This window comes from Schistocerca cancellata, chromosome 4 (genome assembly GCF_023864275.1).
Source record: "Schistocerca cancellata isolate TAMUIC-IGC-003103 chromosome 4, iqSchCanc2.1, whole genome shotgun sequence".
Classification (NCBI taxonomy): domain Eukaryota; kingdom Metazoa; phylum Arthropoda; class Insecta; order Orthoptera; family Acrididae; genus Schistocerca; species Schistocerca cancellata.
The window spans coordinates 814,994,619-815,013,677 of NC_064629.1; positions in this window are offsets into that span (position 1 = coordinate 814,994,619).

A 19,059-nucleotide genomic window follows, 5' to 3' on the forward strand; every position below is an offset into this window, starting at 1 on the left:
TAAATATAAGGACCACATATACACTGAAGCACCAACGAAACTGGTGTAAGCATGCGTATTGAAATACAGAGATATGTCAATAGGCAGAATACGACGCTACGGTCGGCAACGCCTATATAAGACAAAGTGTCTGGCGCAGTTATTTGATCGGTTATTGCTGCTATAATGGCAGGTTATCAACATTTAAGAAAGTTTGAACGTGGTGTTGTAGTCGGCACACGAGCGATGGGACACAGCGTCTTCGAGGTAGCGATGAAGAGGGGATTTTACCTTATGACCATTTCACGAACGTGCGTGAATATCAGGAATCCGGTAAAACATAAATCTCCGACATCAGTGCGGCCGGAAAAAGATCCGCCGGCCGCGGTTGTCTAGCGGTTCTAGGCGCGCAGTCCGGAACCGCGCGACTGCTACGGTCGCAGGTTCGAATCCTGCCTCGGGCATGGATGTGTGTGATGTCCTTAGGTTAGTTAGGTTTAAGTAGTTCTAAGTTCTAGGGGACTGATGACCTCAGATGTTAAGTCCCATAGTGCTCAGAGCCATTTGAACCATTTGAAAAAGATCCTGCAAGGCTGGAACCAACGAAGACTGAAGAGAGTCGATCAGCCTGACAGAAGTGCTACCCCTCCACAAATTGCTGCAGATGTCAATGCTGGGCCATCAACAAGTGTCAGCGTGCGAACCATCAACGAAACATCATCGATATGGGCTTTCGGAGCCAAAGGCCCACTCTCGTACCCTTGATGACTGCACGACACAAAGCTTTATGCCCCGCCTGGGCCCGCTAATACCGACATTGGACTGTTGATGAGTGGAAACATGTTACCTGGTCGGACGAGTCTCGTTTCAAATTGTATCGAGCGGATGGACGTGTACAGGTACGGAGACAACCTCGTGAATCCATGGACCCTGCATGTCAGCAAGAGACTGTTCAAGCTGGTGGATGCTCTGTAATGGTGTAGGCCGTGTGCAATTGGAGTGATATGGGACCCCTGGTAAGTCTAGATACGACTGCAACAGGTGACACGTTTGTAAGCATCCTGTCTGATCACCTGCATCCATTCCTATCCATTGTGAATTCCGAACGCCCTGAGCGATTCCAGCAGGATTATGCGACACCCCACACGTCCAAAACTGCTACAGAGAGGCTCCAGGAACACTCTTCTGAGTTTAAACACTTTCGCTGGCCATCAAACTCCCGAGACATGAACATTATTGAGCATATCTGGGATTCCTCGTAACGTGCTGTTCAAAAGAGATCTTCACCCTTCGTACTCTTACGGATTTATGGACAGCTCAGCAGGATTCATGGTGGCAATTCCCTCCAGCACTACTCAGACATTAATCTAGTCCATGCCACGTCGTTTTGTGGCACTTCTGCGTGTTCGCAGGGGCCGTACACGATATTAGGCAGGTGTACCAGCATCTCTGACTTTTCAGTGTGCATCGAGCTATCACGTGTTAGTATACAGTGCTAATTAAAAAAAAATACAAAAATGAAACGTGACTAAATCAGAGGGTGAGAGTGCTACAAAAGCGAGGACAAATGATAATAGCCAGTATACATATCTGTAAGAAGGCATATGTTCTGGTCACAATGAAGACCATGCGAACTAGACAGATGGCGATAATCTAGTTAAAAGCATCAATAACGTAAATAATATTAAGTGATTTGTATGCTCTGATGCGTGATGATGAGCACTAGTGGCACAAAACGCGTCGCAAATAAATTAATGTCGTAATAATAACCATCTTAAACATTGTGAATGGTTGCAGTACATACATGCATCCTTTCCAGTTGCTGTATTGGCCTATTCGAGGTTATTTGACAAGATTTTTCATTTTGTTGGTTGCTAGTGTATTCAGTCTGAACCGACAGAAAAGAATAAATATTTTTCCAGTTGGGGAGGAAAGGTAAAATGTTCTACAGTGCAGCCAATGAATTTGTGGTCCCCTAAAGGGCAGTAGAGAATTCAGTCGCACCGCTAAGCAAATTGCTGAAATTTCCGTATACGCCGTTATATTTGGTACTGGGACAGATTAACCGAAACTGCTGTTCACAGGTCGACATCACAGTCCATGAAGCGAATGCGAATGAATTATTCATAAGTAAGCCGCTACGGATTTCGGAAGTGACAAGAGTGAAATAACGCAATATTAACACTTTTGATGTTTCTCCAGTTTTTTAAGGACGATGTAGATTTGGTATGCACCGCACTACTACCAGTCAAATTTTGGCATGTGTGGAAACTAGAATTTTAGTTTCCCTTGCCCCAAGAAAACCCGACCTCAGCTTACAGTCTGCAATAAGCAACGGAAAATATTTTTACTACTTGCTTGTAAGTACAGCCATATTAAAACGTTTATAAGGAGAGTTCAGACTCGCTGCTGTTTGATATTAATTTTTAATTCTTTTGCTTTCACTACAGCTCTGTTTCGGCTGAATTGCGATTATCGAATTTCCTGCGGTACAACGTTGGTGACGTTATTTTCATCATAGATTTTTATACTATGGTAGAACACCGATCATGGTTTACTACAAAAAAATGGCTCTGAGCACTATGGGACTTAACATCTATGGTCATCAGTCCCCTAGAACTTAGAACTACTTAAACCGAACTAACCTAAGGACATCACACAACACCCAGCCATCACGAGGCAGAGAAAATGCCTGACCCCGCCGGGAATCGAACCCGGGAACCCGGGCGTGGGAAGCGAGAACGCTACCGCACGACCACGAGATGCGGGCTGGGTTTACTACATATACACAGAGCAGCCAAAACATTATGACCACTGTCCTCCGTGACACTGGATGCAGTCTGGTGACGCTGTGGGCACATGACGCGGTAACAACAGCACACAAGGGAAATCCACTGAGGCGCATTATTATTACGCAGAGCCTGTGAAAGTATGTACTGCGCCACCCCTTAGATACCACTAACTCGTAGGAGATATAATGGATGAACAGGCTGTAATAGCGCTGCCTACGTAGGTGAAAAGCAGCGTCGGACAATGTAGCTCACTATCGTAATACTACAATAAGTTGTCCTGACCAGTCTTCACCTCCACTCAATGACGTAACTTGCGTGACTTGAAATAATCGTCTGTACTAGCACAACGACGTCACGTAAGATTTGATATTTAGCTTCTCAAGCTGTAAATCACACTACATCTCGCTGCATCACCATGTACAAAGGGATTGACACAATAGCACTTTTCGTGTTTTAATGGGGTCAGTGGTAGCTTTCTGGATATTAATTACAACAACCCATCTGACGATCAGCATTCACTAGGTTCGGAAGGTAAACTACCACAAAAGCTAGTATCAATCCTTAGAAAAATACAAAATGCGAGAGTCTACGTGGAGTAGGAATGATGTATTTACTTTACCAAAAACAGCAACATATAGTGAAGCTTACTCTTACAACTAAACACTTTCTCAACAACGTAGGTACCAGTAACGATGGATTTCATATATAACTGATTAATACGTCATATAGATCCGTTGTCTCTTGTCGGTTGCTCCCCTTTTAAAGCTCCAACGAATAATCTTATATACACAATAAATTCTTACGTAAATTGGAGAATACGTTCACAAGGCAAAGATATGATTTAACATGGTTTATCTCTCGTTGTCAATCAACTATAACCTCTGTAGGTAGCGCCTTGCTACAACAATATCCTTGACTCTATTGAAATTTTATCGTAATAAAATATTTCTTTAATCTCAACCTTTCAGAATTAAATGGAAAAAATTTTCATTTATAATTAATCACTGTTCAATAAAACGTAAATTTGCTTTTCCTGTCAAAATAAAGATTAAATCTCTTTCTTTCCGTTCCAAGCTATTACCTAAAAAGTATTATTCCTTCTCTTTAAATGCTTTTAAGTTTCCTTTTACCAATATTCCAGTCTTTTACTTTATTGGCCGTTGGATTTACTTTATTATGAAAAGATATATTCAGGATATTAGTCTGCTTTGAAATAAGCTTTTGACAATTTTTTGTAAGAGTTTGGGGACAAAGAACAGGTCGGGTACTGACTTTTTCAGTTTAAAACTGTTAATTCCTTATTTCCTGCAATTAATTGTTTGCAGGTACTAGTCAGCGTTTCTATTTTACGAGTGATTGTGCTCTGTTTCAAACTCCACTAAGCGGAAATGTACTCAAAAATAAAAATAAAACAAAAAACCTACATGTCACCGCCATCCTGCAACTATATGGACTTTAAATAATCAAACAAAACTCAACTACTTCAGTCATTGACCTCTACGACCTGCTAATATTTAAAACTCAGAACCCAGCATTCGATGATCTCTTTTAGAGAGAATTTGTTCTTGATTTGTCGTTTAGGGACAAGGGGAAAACTATCATATTCTCAGTAAACTTCCGAATGTTTTTCAATAAATAGCTATTACCTAGGACGACCGTTCTCTTTCATAAAGACTACACATTCAGTGCATCCAACGAGATTTCCGGACGCTCATGCCGTTGTCACAGTGTAAATCCTAACCAAATATAGCTAAGTCACTATTCCTCAGTGCTTGCGTGCACCTACACAACCACAAAAATGCAATCCAACGCTACTATCCCTTACTGCGTGCTTTAATCCTCAACCTCAAAATAACTAAGGGACTTCGCGTGAAAACCTCTCTTCACATACACCGTCCAACGGAATATCTTCCAAAATATATTGAAACACGGCTCGCCTACAAACGCGTGGCTATTTAGCAGCACAACGCACCATTAGTCACACATAGGAGAAACTAATCTTACACTTCAATAAATCGGAGCTTTTCCTATAAATGGAGTGTCTACGCTCTACCAAAATCGACGAACTAATCATTTTCTACACAAGCCGATAATCTTCTCACAATACCTTTCTAAACGATTTAGAACGGCATTGGACATATTTAAGTTCTGCCCCCGTTGCAGACTAATCTACATATCCTACGTGTGAGCCGATCTCATCACGCTCTTGAGGTAACCTCTCTCGAGGCTGACTACTTAAACAATACTCGGATACTACTACTGAAATTCTAAAAGAACAAGTCAAGAACCATTCTCTGCGAACAAACATACAGTAACGCTCAAAAGTAATTGGACAACATAAAATTCGTTATTATTTCTCTTAAAATAAAACGCTATCGGGCAGTGTCTTGAGTATGGTGGAGGGCACTATAACTGCGATTATTTGACGGCGGCAAGTTGCGACATGTTTGTTTACACTTTGCGCTGCCGGACGAATACGACTTTCAGCGAGCTCAAAAGTATTTTGAGACGCAGTTTACTCCGTGAATTCGTGGACGTTACTTTCTTCTGAGTTCTGATTTCTACTGATATTTACTTACAGTGATTATTTCAATATGCCGAAACGTAAGGAACATTCCAGTGACTTTAGAAACGCCGTGATAAATGTACTAAAGCAAGGACTGAAACAAATCGAAGTTGCCCGTATTTTTAATGTGTCTCGTCAGCTGGTTAGCACATGAAAAAAATTGTGTAATAAAAGAGACTGTCGAAAATAAGCCTCGTAGTGGTCGTTCAAAAAAAGTCTCCAAAAGTCGATCATGTCATAAAAAAGCTTTCAACAAGTGATGTTCGCAAGTCGGTTGTGATGATACAAAGAGGATTGGAAGAAAAATATAACGTCGACATTCACGTTTCCCCTGTAAAACGACGCTTGAAAGTCTTTGGAGAACATGGACGAAGACCGACGAAAAAGCCTTTAGTATCTATGGAAAACAGAAAGGGACAAATCATGGTCAAGTCCAGATGGGGTAAAATTCTGTGGAGTGACAAGAGCAAATTTAATTTAATGTCGTCTGATGGTATCAAGTACATTCGACGTCCTGTAAATAAAAGATATGACTTTCGGTACCAGATTCACATGGGCGAATATGGAGCTGGCAGTGTGATAGTTTGGAGATGTTTTTAACGCTCTACAGTTGGACCGTTAGTTCGAATTATAGGTAATACGGATCGGTTCGTCTACGAAAAAGTATTGGAGACTCAAATGCTATCATACGCTACACTCTACATCCCAGCTGGATGGTATTTTCATAAGATAACGATCCCAAGAACAAGTCGAAGAACAGTAGTGATTTTTTTAAAACGCAAAAAAGTCAAGGTTTTGGTTTGAATCCTAGAGAACATCTGTGGGAGGAATTGGATCGCAGAATAAGAATAAAAAATTATTCGAACATCGAGGCTTTTTTTGAAGCTCTCAAAAATGAGTGGGATAAAATTCCGACAGATCGCTTCCAAAAGTTTGTCGACTCAGTGACGGCGCGGTGTGAGGCTGTCATAAAAGTGTCAGAATGTTTTTTTCAACAATGTCAAACCACTTTTGCTCCACCATTGTTCTCATTAAAAATAGTTACACTATTATGTTGCTTCCAAGGGATACTTGGTCACTATTCTGTAGAACATTGACTATCCATCAATGAAATAAATTACTGGTTTTCGTGTTTCATATTTGTTTTTAATTAATCCAATTAATATGAATGTCAAAATACGTTTAAGCGCTATTGTATCACGCTAATTCTCTCCTTAACAATAAGTCTTTCTTCTCAGTAGTCGCCGGAAAACGTTCGTAGTGGCCAGTTGCATCCTAATTGTTATCTTTACCGCACGACGTGATTCAGCAGTTGGCTGGAGGTAGCAAACTCGCTGACTTGACAGGACACAGCTCTTCTCGACCATCAGGTGTCACATATCTACGACATCTTAACGCAAAAATATTAGAAAACTATATAAACAACTTAACAACGCTTCATTCTCCTAGTCCATATAATTCGATAATAAGTTTCGGCGATACAAACAAGTGATGCACTCTTTTTGGGCTGAAGACGGTTTGGCACAGAAGGTCCACGACTCTTCACAGAAGGTGGGGTTCGAGGGCTCGTCTGCCCTGTAAAGTAGGATAGATGGTGATCAGTGGCAGACTGCCGACAGAGTACAATGTTGGTGCACGCACAAGTGATTCGGAGCACACCGTTCATCGCACATTGTTGACCATGGAGCTCCGCAGCAAACCACCCCTCCGTGTCCACATGTTGAAACAACGACATCGTCAATTACAATTGAATCGGCCACGGGACCATCGAGATTCGACCGTAGGTCAATGGAAAAGTGTCGGCTCTTCCGCTGAATCACATTTCTGCTACACTAGATCGCTTGTCTCTACAAACGTCGTCATCGAGGTGAACGGCGTATCGAAACGTGCAGCGCGCCACGGACGCAGGCTGGTTCAAATGGCTCTGAGCACTATGGGACTTAACTACTGAGGTCATCAGTCCCCTAGAACTTAGAACTACTTAAACCTAGCTAACCTAAGGACATCACACACATCCATGCCCGAGGCAGGATTCGAACCTGCGACCGTAGCGGTCACGCGGTTCCAAACTGACGCGCTTAGAACCGCACGGCCACACCGGCCGGCACGCCGGCAGGATAATGGGATATCACATACCTCCACAAACCTTCCAACAAATTGTCGGATCCCTGATACGCAGAATCAGTGTGTATTTCGTTCCATAGACGGGCAAACAAGCTAGTAAGCAGGTGTTTTGGCTCATCGTATATATATATATATATATATATATATATATATATATATATATATATATATATGTATATATACATATATCGTGGCAACTGTATTTTGGCTGTCGTTCAATAATCTGACAGTTCTGCAGCTACCATGTCATATGTTTACAAAGCACAAGCATTGTTATACTTACATATATCCATTATCTGCATGTATTTATGAAGGGCTTATTACCTCCACGTTTCGGTCTATAATGCTGCTGACATTAATGGTCCAAACAAACAGAAAGAAAGGTTCATCTCTAGCAAGAAGCCATAAGCTTGAATATGTCTGGTATCTCAACTGCAGATTTTTCAGCGCTCATTTAACTTTAGGACTCTGTATCTCGCAACGAAGAAAAGTGGACTTGTACCACTATTGAAATAAGCTCTTCATATATGGCTGCAGTATGTTAATAGTAGCCTATGTTTACAGCAAACGTAGGTCTGTTAATTTATTAGGTAGGCTTTTTTATTTGACTTGTATGTTTCTATCAACTTATATGTACGATAATTTTTCGTAAATTATGAAATTCTCGAACGTACTGCGTTGACACTCTGGCGTATGTTTCCAGAGTATGTATGTAAGCAACGATGTTAAGATTTTATTTTGGTGTCCGTCATATTTGGCTGTGTCCGTCATATTTGGCTGTGTACTGCGCTTTGAATTTATCCATTTTTTCGAGTATTTCAATTTACAGGAAATTAACAGCACCTACGATCGCTGTAAACATGGACTACTACTAACACACAGCAACCAAAAATATGGGCACAACCAAATATTGTATATACATGTATTATCTATGTAACAGCGCCTATACTTCGAAAACATCTGTCATTGTAGCTGCAGAACTGCCAAACTACTGTCATAACAAGTTAATTGCTACCTTAGTACAGCAAATATGGAACAACAGTCAAAATACAGTTAACATGAAGTTATGCGTATGTCAGTAGCAGTCCATGCTCGATGTTCTAGTATAACATGAAAATCTGTGATGAAAATAATATCGCGCAGAACGTACCGCAAGTCACTTGATAAAGGCAATTCAGCCGAAACAGATCTGAAGTGAAAGTGAAAGAATTAAAAATTAATATCAAACAGCAGTGAGTCTGGACACCCCACATAAATATGTCACTTGGCGACTTACACTACATGCAGACCCTATGGAATGTAAGCCATCTTAAAAAGCTTACTCTTTCCCTGTATCTGAATTCATCCTAAGAACAGGATCACAAAAGTATTTATTAATCAGCACCTGCAAACGAAGATAGCTGTAAGTGATAGTCCCCATAATAGATAGCAGTCTCAACGGTAGTAGAATTATAAGCATGTCTTGTCTAAGAAATGTGTACAGTAGCTATATTCCTGCCTAGTCTTTCTGCACTATGGCAGAAGGAGCATCCAGTTTCTCGTAGCCTTATTATACGACCTCGTTCAAACTCAGTTAGGTTTTGATAATGGCGTCTTTGTCGCCTTGAAGGCAGTCTTTTCTAACATCAACACACCACTTCCAGTCTCGAAGGAAACTAACGCTCATGACCGTAACAGTGTGTATTTAAAGCAAACCTGATTTGCATACTCATAGTGGCGCTAGTAGTGTCAGTCTTAATCGACTGGATCGAAATTTGAACAGACGTCATCTTTCAGATGTAGAAATATGTCTATCAATTTTCGTTAGGTCGCACAATTCTTCTTGGTGTTGCGATTTTTTCCCGTCAGTGTATTTGGTTCATCTTATGTCACAGGTGTACCGGGACATCCTCCTCTAGCATTAATTTTCCTCAACGGTAGTTGTCGATGCCAGTATCATTTTTTTTTTCGAATTTTGGACAGGTCAGTATTATCTCAGTCGCTTTTCTGAAAACTTTCGTATAATTTTATACATAGTATGTTGTATTTCAAGCTAAAATGAAAAGAAATTTTGGAAATTTGTTGCAATTTTCTATGGGACCAAACTGCTGAGGTCATCAGTTCCTAGGCTTGCACACTACTTAGTCTAACTTAAACTAACTTACGCTGAGGACAACACACACACCCATGACCGAGGGAGGACTCGAACCCCCGACGGGGGAAGCCGCGTGTACCGTAGCAAGGCGCGGCTACCCCGTGCTGCCATGAAAAGGAATTACTTTATAAAATAGCTTAGTTTGGATGTTATAATCGATAAGTACTAGTTCTGAATACACATTTAAAATTATTTTTTAGAAACATTTTAAATTACATATTAATTGCACACTTAAAAGTTCTATTATTAATTACGCAATCCTGTATTGTTCACTATGTTTATTTCTGGATTAATTTATGAAATAATAATTGAAATTGATAACGCAACGAAAAGTAGTAGGTGTTCAGTTGTTAAGAAAAATTGCAAGCCCTATGGTATATTGTTATTTCTGCAGTGTAGGAGTCGTAAGCTTGCCTCTGATGTAATCGGACACATTTTTGTATAATATGTGCGAACAATGTAATTTCGACTTTGTTCAAATGGTTCAAATGGCTCTGAGCACTATGGGACTTAACTTCCAAGGTCATCAGTCCCCCTAGAACTTAGAACTACTTAAACCAAACTAACCTAAGGACATCACACACATCCATGCCCGAGGCAGGATTCGAACCTGCGACCGTAGCGGTCGCGCGGTTCCAGACTGTAGCGCCTAGAACCTCTTGGCCACCCCGGCCGGCTCGACTTTGTTAATGTGAAAAATCAAATTATTGTATGATATACTAAAATATGAGAAAATCAGTGGAAAATATATTTACCTAAAAAAAATTCTGCGTCAACTATAATCCAATTTATTTATTTACCGGCCGGAGTGGCCGAGCGGTTAAAGGCGCTACAGTCTGGAACCGCACGACCGCTACAGTCGCAGGTTCGAATCCTGCCTCGGGCATGGATGTGTGTGATGTCCTTAGGTTAGTTAGGTTTAAGTAGTTCTAAGTTCTAGGGGACTTATGACCATAGCAGTTGAGTCCCATAGTGCTCAGAGCCATTTGAACCATTTTTATTTATTTCAAATCAACCGTGAGGACCTGATGTGCGATTTTCAGCTTCAAGAATCAGACCCCTAGACAAGAAGAACTGGAGCCATCTCAACATGACATGCTAAGTAAACTTGAAAGTTTATTGTAATCTTCGCTCCTCTCAAATCTTCATAAAATACTTTGCTATTAATTGCTTGGACTGCGCATTGTTTAATGTAGACAATAGATGAAAGAAGGAAGGAGGGGGGAGATTACACAGGGAATAAATCAACGTTGTCGTGTAGAAATATCGTGATATGTGTCGAAATATCGTTATATCTCATTGCTCGGACGCACTAGGGTGGCAATCGAGCAGTGAAATAGCTGCGTCGGAAAGGAAGTGGAGAGGAGAGGGCAGCTCGCAGGCTTGTGTGGTGTGGGCGCATTCCACGCGAGTGGCAGCTGCCCGGTGCAAGCTGCCGCGATACCCCCGCGCGATTAGCGGCAGAGCACGCCACCGGCGCCACACAATCCTATCGGCGCCCATTAGCACCCTGATAACACGTGTCCGCGGGCCCGCGCCTCTTACCTTCCATTTGCCCGTGTGCGCGCTTTCTGATATTGGACTTACAATGCTACCCGGAGGTTTTATTTCACAAGAAGTGTCGTACATTCCCGAACAGGAATTTCATTGTACGAGCTCCCTCTGCGTCCTTTACACTACGTACCCGTACAATTTATTAGTAAGCGCTATGACCACCCAGCGACCAACCTCAGTTACATGTAAATTTGGTAGCTAGGCGACAGTTCTATACCTCTGATTAGTTCATTAAAAAAAAAGGATCGTGCTGACAATGAATTGCAATTACTTATACACTACTGGCCATTAAAATTGCTACACCAAGAAGATGGCTTGCTACAGACGCGAAATTTGGCCGACGGGAACAATATGCTGTGATATGCAAATGATTAGCTTTTCAGAGCATTCACACAAGGTTGGCGTCGGTGGCGACACCTACAACGTGCTGACATGAGGAAAGTTTCCAACCGATTTCTCAAAAATGGCTCTGAGCACTATGGGACTTAACTTCTAAGGTCATCAGTCCCCTAGAACTTAGAACTACTTAAACCAAACTAACCTAAGGACATCACACACATCCATGCCCGAGGCAGGACTCGAACCTGCGACCGTAGCGGCCGCGCGGTTCCAGACTGTAGCGCCTTTAACCGCTTGGCCACCACGGCTGGCACCGATTTCTCATACACAAACAGCAGTTGACCGGCGTTGCCTGGTGAAACGTTGTTGAGATGCCTCGTGTAGGGAGGAGAAATGCGTACCATCACGTTTCCGACTTCTATAAAGGTCGGATTGTAGCCTATCGCGATTGCGGTTTATCGTATCGCGACATTGCTGCTCGCGTTGGTCGAGATCCAATGACTGTTAGCAGAATATGGAATCGGTGGGTTCAGGAGGGTAATACGGAACGCCGTGCTGGATCCCAACGGCCTCGTATCACTAGCAGTCGAGATGACAGGCATATTATCCGCATGCCTGTAACGGATCGTGCAGCCACGTCTCGATCCCTGAGTCAACAGATGGGGACGTTTGCAAGACAACAACCAGCTGCACGAATAGTTTGACGACGTTTGAGCAGCATGGCCTATCAGCTCGGAGACCGTGGCTGCGGTTACCCTTGACGCTGTATCACAGACAGCAGCGCCTGCAATGGTGTACTCAATGACGAACCTGGGTGCACGAATGGCAAAACGTCATTTATTCTGATGAATCCAGGTTCTGTTTACAGCATCATGATGGTCGCATCCGTGTTTGGCGACAGCGCGGTGAACGCACATTGGAAGCGTGTATTCGTCATCGCCATACTGGCGTATCACCCGGCCTGATCTTGTGGGGTGCCATTGGTTACAAGTCTCGGTCACCTCTTGTTCGCACTGACGGCACTTTGAACAGTGGACGTTACATTTCAGATGTGTTAGGACCCGTGGCTCTACCCTTCATTCGATCCCTGCGAAACACTACATTTCAGCAGGATAATGCACGACTGCATGTTGCAGGTCCTGTACGGGCCTTTCTGGCTACAGAAAATGTTCGACTGCTGCCCTGGCTAGCACATTCTCCAGATCTCTCACCAATTGAAAACGTCTGGTCAATGGTGGCCGAGCAACTGGCTCGTCACAATACGCCAGTCACTACTCTTGATGAACTGTGGTATCGTGTTGAAGCTGCATGGGCAGCTGTACCTGTACACGCCATCCAAGCTCTGTTTGACTCAATGTCTAGGGGTATGTCTAGGTGGTTGTTCTGGGTACTGATTTCTCAGGATCTATGCTCCCAAAGTGCGTGAAAATGGTATCACATGTCAGTTCTAGTATAATGTATTTGTCCAATGAATACCCATTTATCATCTGCATTTCTTCTTGGTGTAGCAATTTTAATGGCCAGTCTTGTATGTCTTCTTTGTTTTCCGTGGAACTGGGAGTCAAATGCTACAGATCGTTTTAAACATTAACGCTCCGCGACTTTTCCAGGACGGAGAACAGCTGATTTCGGAGATGTGAATGTTAAAAAGTTCATTTACGATTCCTATTTTCATTTACTAATGTGTTCTGACATGATAGTTTGAGGTAGCTCTTCGATGAGGAAGAAAATGCTTTTTGCACAGAAGCGTGCAGAAACTATAATACGTGGTGTGAACTGCAGAATCATTTTAGACATGTCTTTAAACAGGTGTGTATACTAACAAGTCTCAAAGTACATTTACAGCCTGAGTTAGTATGTTGTGAACAATAACTTTAAAAAAAAAAAAACGTTCAAATGGCTCTGAGCACTATGGGACTCAACATCTGTGGTCATAAGTCCCCTAGAACTTAGAACTACTTAAACCTAACTAACCTAAGGACATCACACAACACCCAGTCATCACGAGGCAGAGAAAAACAATCACTGTTCGTAACATTCGTAAATAAGAGGACTATTCGGAAAGTAAGAAACGATCGGTCGCGAAATGGAAACAACAGTGAAGATCTAAACTGTTTTATTTGCAACGGTTACCTACACCTTCCAGCTACTTCTTCACATAGTCGGTGCTCTGATTTAGACGTCTGTCGTAGCGATACTCCAACTTTACAATACCCTCGTCATAGAAGGCAGCCTGCTGCGCTTTCCAGCAGTTTCCTACGCTGGACTTCAGCTCGTTGTCTCTCAAAAAATGTTGTCTTCATAGTCAGCGGTTAATTTGAGCAGAGATGAAAATCAAAGGTAACGAAGTCCGTGCTGTATGTTGGGTGATCAAACACTTCCTATGGAAAACGCTGCAGGAGCGTCCTCATTGACCCTTCAGTGTAAGTGCTGAGAACTGTCATGAAGTAGGAAATGGGTGACAGTTAAGTTATGTTTGGTTGGATGAAATCAGGCGAAATCTCTAGGCAAGCACTCCTACTTGGCGGGAGACACAATTTTCAAGTCATCTTTACGGGTTCGCTGTGCGCTCAGGACTGCGAAGTGCGATGCGACGCTAGCTATGGGCATACTAGAGACGGTGCCCAACACATCAGTGCAAAGATTCATCGGATTTTTGCTGTGGTTTCCATTTCGCAACCACTCGTTCCTTACTTTCTGAGTAGCCCTAGTACAATACTAGGAGTAGAATTGACTTACACATTCTACTATTAAGCGTTGATGTGGCACAGACTAGAATCAGGTATTCAACCATAAAGATCTTTGGCCACCTTCTCATTGATGTATAAAATCTTCCAGATAATAAAATGAAACTAACTTCAGAAACTATCTGGAATGATATCTGCTTGACATCTCCTCCTAATCCATAAAATTATTTTTAATGAGTAATATTAAATTTTTTTCGTTAAGAAAGTGTATTATAATTTTAGACCAAGTGGCTCGTTACATATCCTAGTGCGAGATCCTATGACACATAGAACATGCAGATAACTGACAAATTATCGAATTGAGAGTGTGGGTGTGGGTGTTTTGCTGAGTTATCTGACTTACATCGATGTGACGTAGCAGCATAGTGAAACCTTGGGGGTTGGACTGCGATATGGCCATTCATATTGCGTGCGATATGACATTCAAGGTCGATTTGGAAAGTTGTGGGGGTAAACGAGGGAGCGATAGGGAAAACGTGTATTAAGGGGTCGAATGTACCGTATCTTAAAGTGCGAAACAAGTTTGGTTTAATTTAGAACTGGCGACAGTGACGAACCTTTAGCACTATAAGAGCTATCATAAGTGATGAAGGGCAGTGCTTTAACCAACTGAATTCTTTTGCTACTTGTATATCGTAATTTTTGCGACTCCTCTGAAGCAAAAACATCACAAATTATACGAGAAAACGCTACACATTACAACACTACTGAGGGTCGGTAACGTTAAATGATGAGTAATTAATTGCCATTTTGAATCAATTTTATTGCTACCTAAACACCAGAGGGCAAGTACCTGACCTCAAATTTGTATGTGGCTCACGTGTACAATAGGAGTTCGGTCATGCACTGTTGCTTTAAGCCCTTATAAAAGTATCGATCTACCCCGACGCACTTTACTTCAGCAAATACAAGTCAGTGGATTTTTTTAACGATACAAGTTAATGAACGGATTAATAAACCATACAATTTAATGAACGGATTAGTAAAGTAAAAGATATGATCCTTTAGAAAAATGACGTAGTCTGGAACCACAGAATAACTATTATTTATTCTAATCGGACACCAAGTTACTCCGAATGGCGGCCTCGCACACGTTGTATTTCAACACAGTTCAGAACGAAGAAAGCAAATGATTGACGAGCAAGCAGAGCTTTCACGGGCAATAACGAAATGGAAACCAAAGGCACTGAGCCGTATACCAAATCACTTAAACTCCCTCTGCTTTATATAATAACAAATTCATCTTGGCAAAATTTCTGTCACTAATAGCTATACTAGCACTCACAGTCCAAAATACCGAACTATTGCTGCCAACATGTTGCCTAGATTGTTTTGAGTACGTTGCAGAAGTTTCCCCAGGAAACCTTTACACATCCTCCATATAGTCGCGATCTTTCCCCATGAGATTTCCATATTTCTGCAGCCCTGAAAAAAGACATTCGCGACCGTCGATATGTTTCAGAAGAAGAGGTGCACGGCTGGGCACAATTATGGTCTCGTGGGCAACCGAAAATATTTTTCAATGAAGGCACTGACTGTCTTGACTCACAGTGGGATAAATGTACGAACAGTTATGGCGATTACTTTCGAAATATGCGGGGCCATCACAAAGCTTCGGTTTGAAGACCGTACAGTACACATTGGTATGCCAATCGGGCAAAATATCCGTGAGAACTGAGACAATCATCCTACTGACGCACCAGTTTGAAGGAAACCCTTTGATAAAAGGCTGTGCCCAGCTGCACATCCCCTATTTTAAGGGAGCGAAAGCGTGATAAACGCATGGGAGAGATCAGGACTATAGGGCGGGTGTTTCCCACCTGACTTGTCGCAACTACTGCGTTACCACACTTGCGGAGTGACGTAAGTTGCCATGAAGTAGCAGCATTCCTGCGGTCTCGTAAACTGACATACTGCCCCCCCCCCTCCCATATCCGCATCCAGTGACACCCGTAGGCTGAGGATGACACGGCGGCCGGTCGGTACCGTTGGGTCTTCATTCGGGCCGAGTTTAATTTTTTTTTTAGCAGCACTCCTTGGCGCTCCATTCTCCAACGGTGGTTTTCGACAGACATGCTGCCCAACACACATTCATCATTCTCCCAAGGACGTGTACCGGTGTTTGTCCTTCGTCGGCCGCTGTGGCCGAGCGGTTCTAGGCGCTTCAGTCTGGAACCGCGCTGCTGCTACGGTCGCAGGTTCGAATCCTGCCTCGGACATGGATGTGTGTGATGTCCTTAGGTTAGTTAGGTTTAAGTATTTCTAAGTCTAGGAGACTGATGACCTCAGATGTTAAGTCCCATAGTGCTTAGAGCTATTTGACCCAGTTTGTTTATCCTTCAGCAGAAATGGATAACAGCGCATTGATTCAGTTTGGACACACTTGTCAATAACGTCACCATAATTTACATTTCCGCAGTTACTGCACGGATATTGGAAAAACCCTAATCCCTTGCCTACTTGTCGGTGCTTATATGTGGTACCTTCATCAAGGTCGCGCTACAGGAATTTCTTGGAACTGAAGCTTTTGATCGCCCCTTATGATATACAGTTGACTTACTTTCTTTCCACTGTCTCGTTTTCATTTGACGACTCCTTATACATATGTAACGCCCTTCCTCATCCTTGGCATCACGAAATGAGAGAAAGTAGCCACGAAGTTATTAACAGTGAAACACGGAACATACGCTATTGTTTGATGCCTATCTTATCTCGTGTTGAAGAAACTTCACGGCGTGCGCTTGTGAATGGTTTCCTTTCCTGTGACACGGACGACTTGCTGTCGATATCTTATCTCAGTGCATACTACGAGGATGTGATAAACGAGCAGTTTCCACCACGAATCTACGGTGCTCAAACAGCTCGTGACGAACTCATGTAAATGTTTGAGTGTGTACCTGCTATCGCCAACGTAGGCGGTGAGTGCAACCCCAGTGTGGACCAAACACGCACACGCGATCTGAAGGGAAGCTTCCGTGGTCCCTTAGATTTCTCCAATATGAGTAAAGTAGCGCAGATATGCACTCACTCTGTAAGTGAACTGTAGTGTATTCACTGTTATTTAACAACCTCAGGTGAATAATTAATTAGTAAAAGGGCAGTTTTACGCGGATTTGAGAGTTCTGGAGAATATCACTGGCTCTATCATAAAAGGGATTACGAAAACTACCTTTACGATGAAAGATTGTATTTATGAATTGGTTAAGTGCGATGACATGTATAGATGATTTAAGAGTTTATGCCAAGAACTATTCTCCTAATATCCCTTCTCTAATTCTGTCCTAGTCAGCGAAGTGCAACTGAAGTGACCTCCTTTCACTGTGCCTTAGATTATTCGTGATGTCCTTAATCCATTCCGGTCGGATTCCGGGTGGATTCCTTCAACGAACTCACACTGACTGGTTTTGTTTACCTCCTTCTACCGAACTAGTAATTTTCCTCTAACTTGCGGATGGCGAGATGTTAAACAATAACGTTCTTCCTTCTACCCTGTATCTTTCTTCTCCTTTCTTTTTCCACGTTCGTCTTCTGTTTTGGTGATGCAAACGCTACGAAAGAGACGTTGAGTGTCACGGAAACGTGAACTGTTAAAACTTCGAGAGGGCACATTCCAAGAAGTGTGTGCAAACATACACTGCTCTGCAAAGTTAACGACGAGATACGAGAAGTAACATACCATATTAAATTCGGTGGATGTGAAAGAACGTGCGGAAGCATGTTGGTAACGATCGCCCTGGCGTGGAAAGAAACCTGCATGTCATATAGTGAGAGCTCAGCGTGAGTATGGCGCCAAACAGGACTGGCCTCGCAAAACGAGACAGTTGAAGGAATGGGAAGCCGGCAACGGTGGCCGAGCGGTTCTAGGCGCTACAGTCCGGAACCGCGCGACTGCTGCGGTCGCAGGTTCGAATCCTGCCTCGGGCATGGATGTGTGTGATGTCCTTAAGTTAGTTAGGTTTAAGTAGTTCTAAGTTCTAGGGGACTGATGGCCTCAGATGTTAAGTCCCAAAGTGCTCAGAGCCATTTGAATCATTTTTTTGAAGGAATGGGAAAAGACTGTATTGTGTGTATGTGTGTGACTGTGTGTCTCAATCAGCGAGCAGTTGCGCAGCATTATTGTGGTTTTCTTCATTACAGCATGGCCCCAAGACAACATCTGAATGACTTCACATGGAGAAGAATCCTCGGGAAACTGCAAGAAGGACGAAGTGTGACGGGAGTGTAGCACAGGAGTTTGGTGTCTGTCACAGCACTGTTTCACGCGCGTGGCGAGCGTTTAAGGACCACAGGCAGTGCTGTACGAAGGAGATTTGGTGGTCGAACATGGTCAACTACACGGACTCCCCAAAGCAGTTGTAAGTAGGCTGTTTATGTTTTCTTTATGTAAGTAGGCTGTTTATGTTTTCTTATTGGCAACGTTACGTAGCGCTCTATATGAAAATCACAGGCTGTGCTGTGTGCAGTCTGTGGATAGTTTGCATTGTTGTCTGCCATTGTAGTGTTGGGCAGCGGCAGCTGGATGTGAACAGCGCGTAGCGTTGTGCAGTTGGAGGTGAGCCGCCAGCAGTGGTGGATGTGGGGAGAGAGATGGCGGAGTTTTGAAATTTGTTATACTGGATATTATGAACTGATATATATATTATGACTATTAAGGTAAATACATTATTTGTTCTCTATTAAAATCTTTCATTTGCTAACTATCCCTATCAGTAGTTAGTGACTTCCGTAGTTTGAATCTTTTATTTAGCTGGCAGTAGTGGCGCTCGCTGTATTGCAGTAGTTCGAGTAACGAAGATTTTTGATGCTAAGGGGACGTTTCACAGT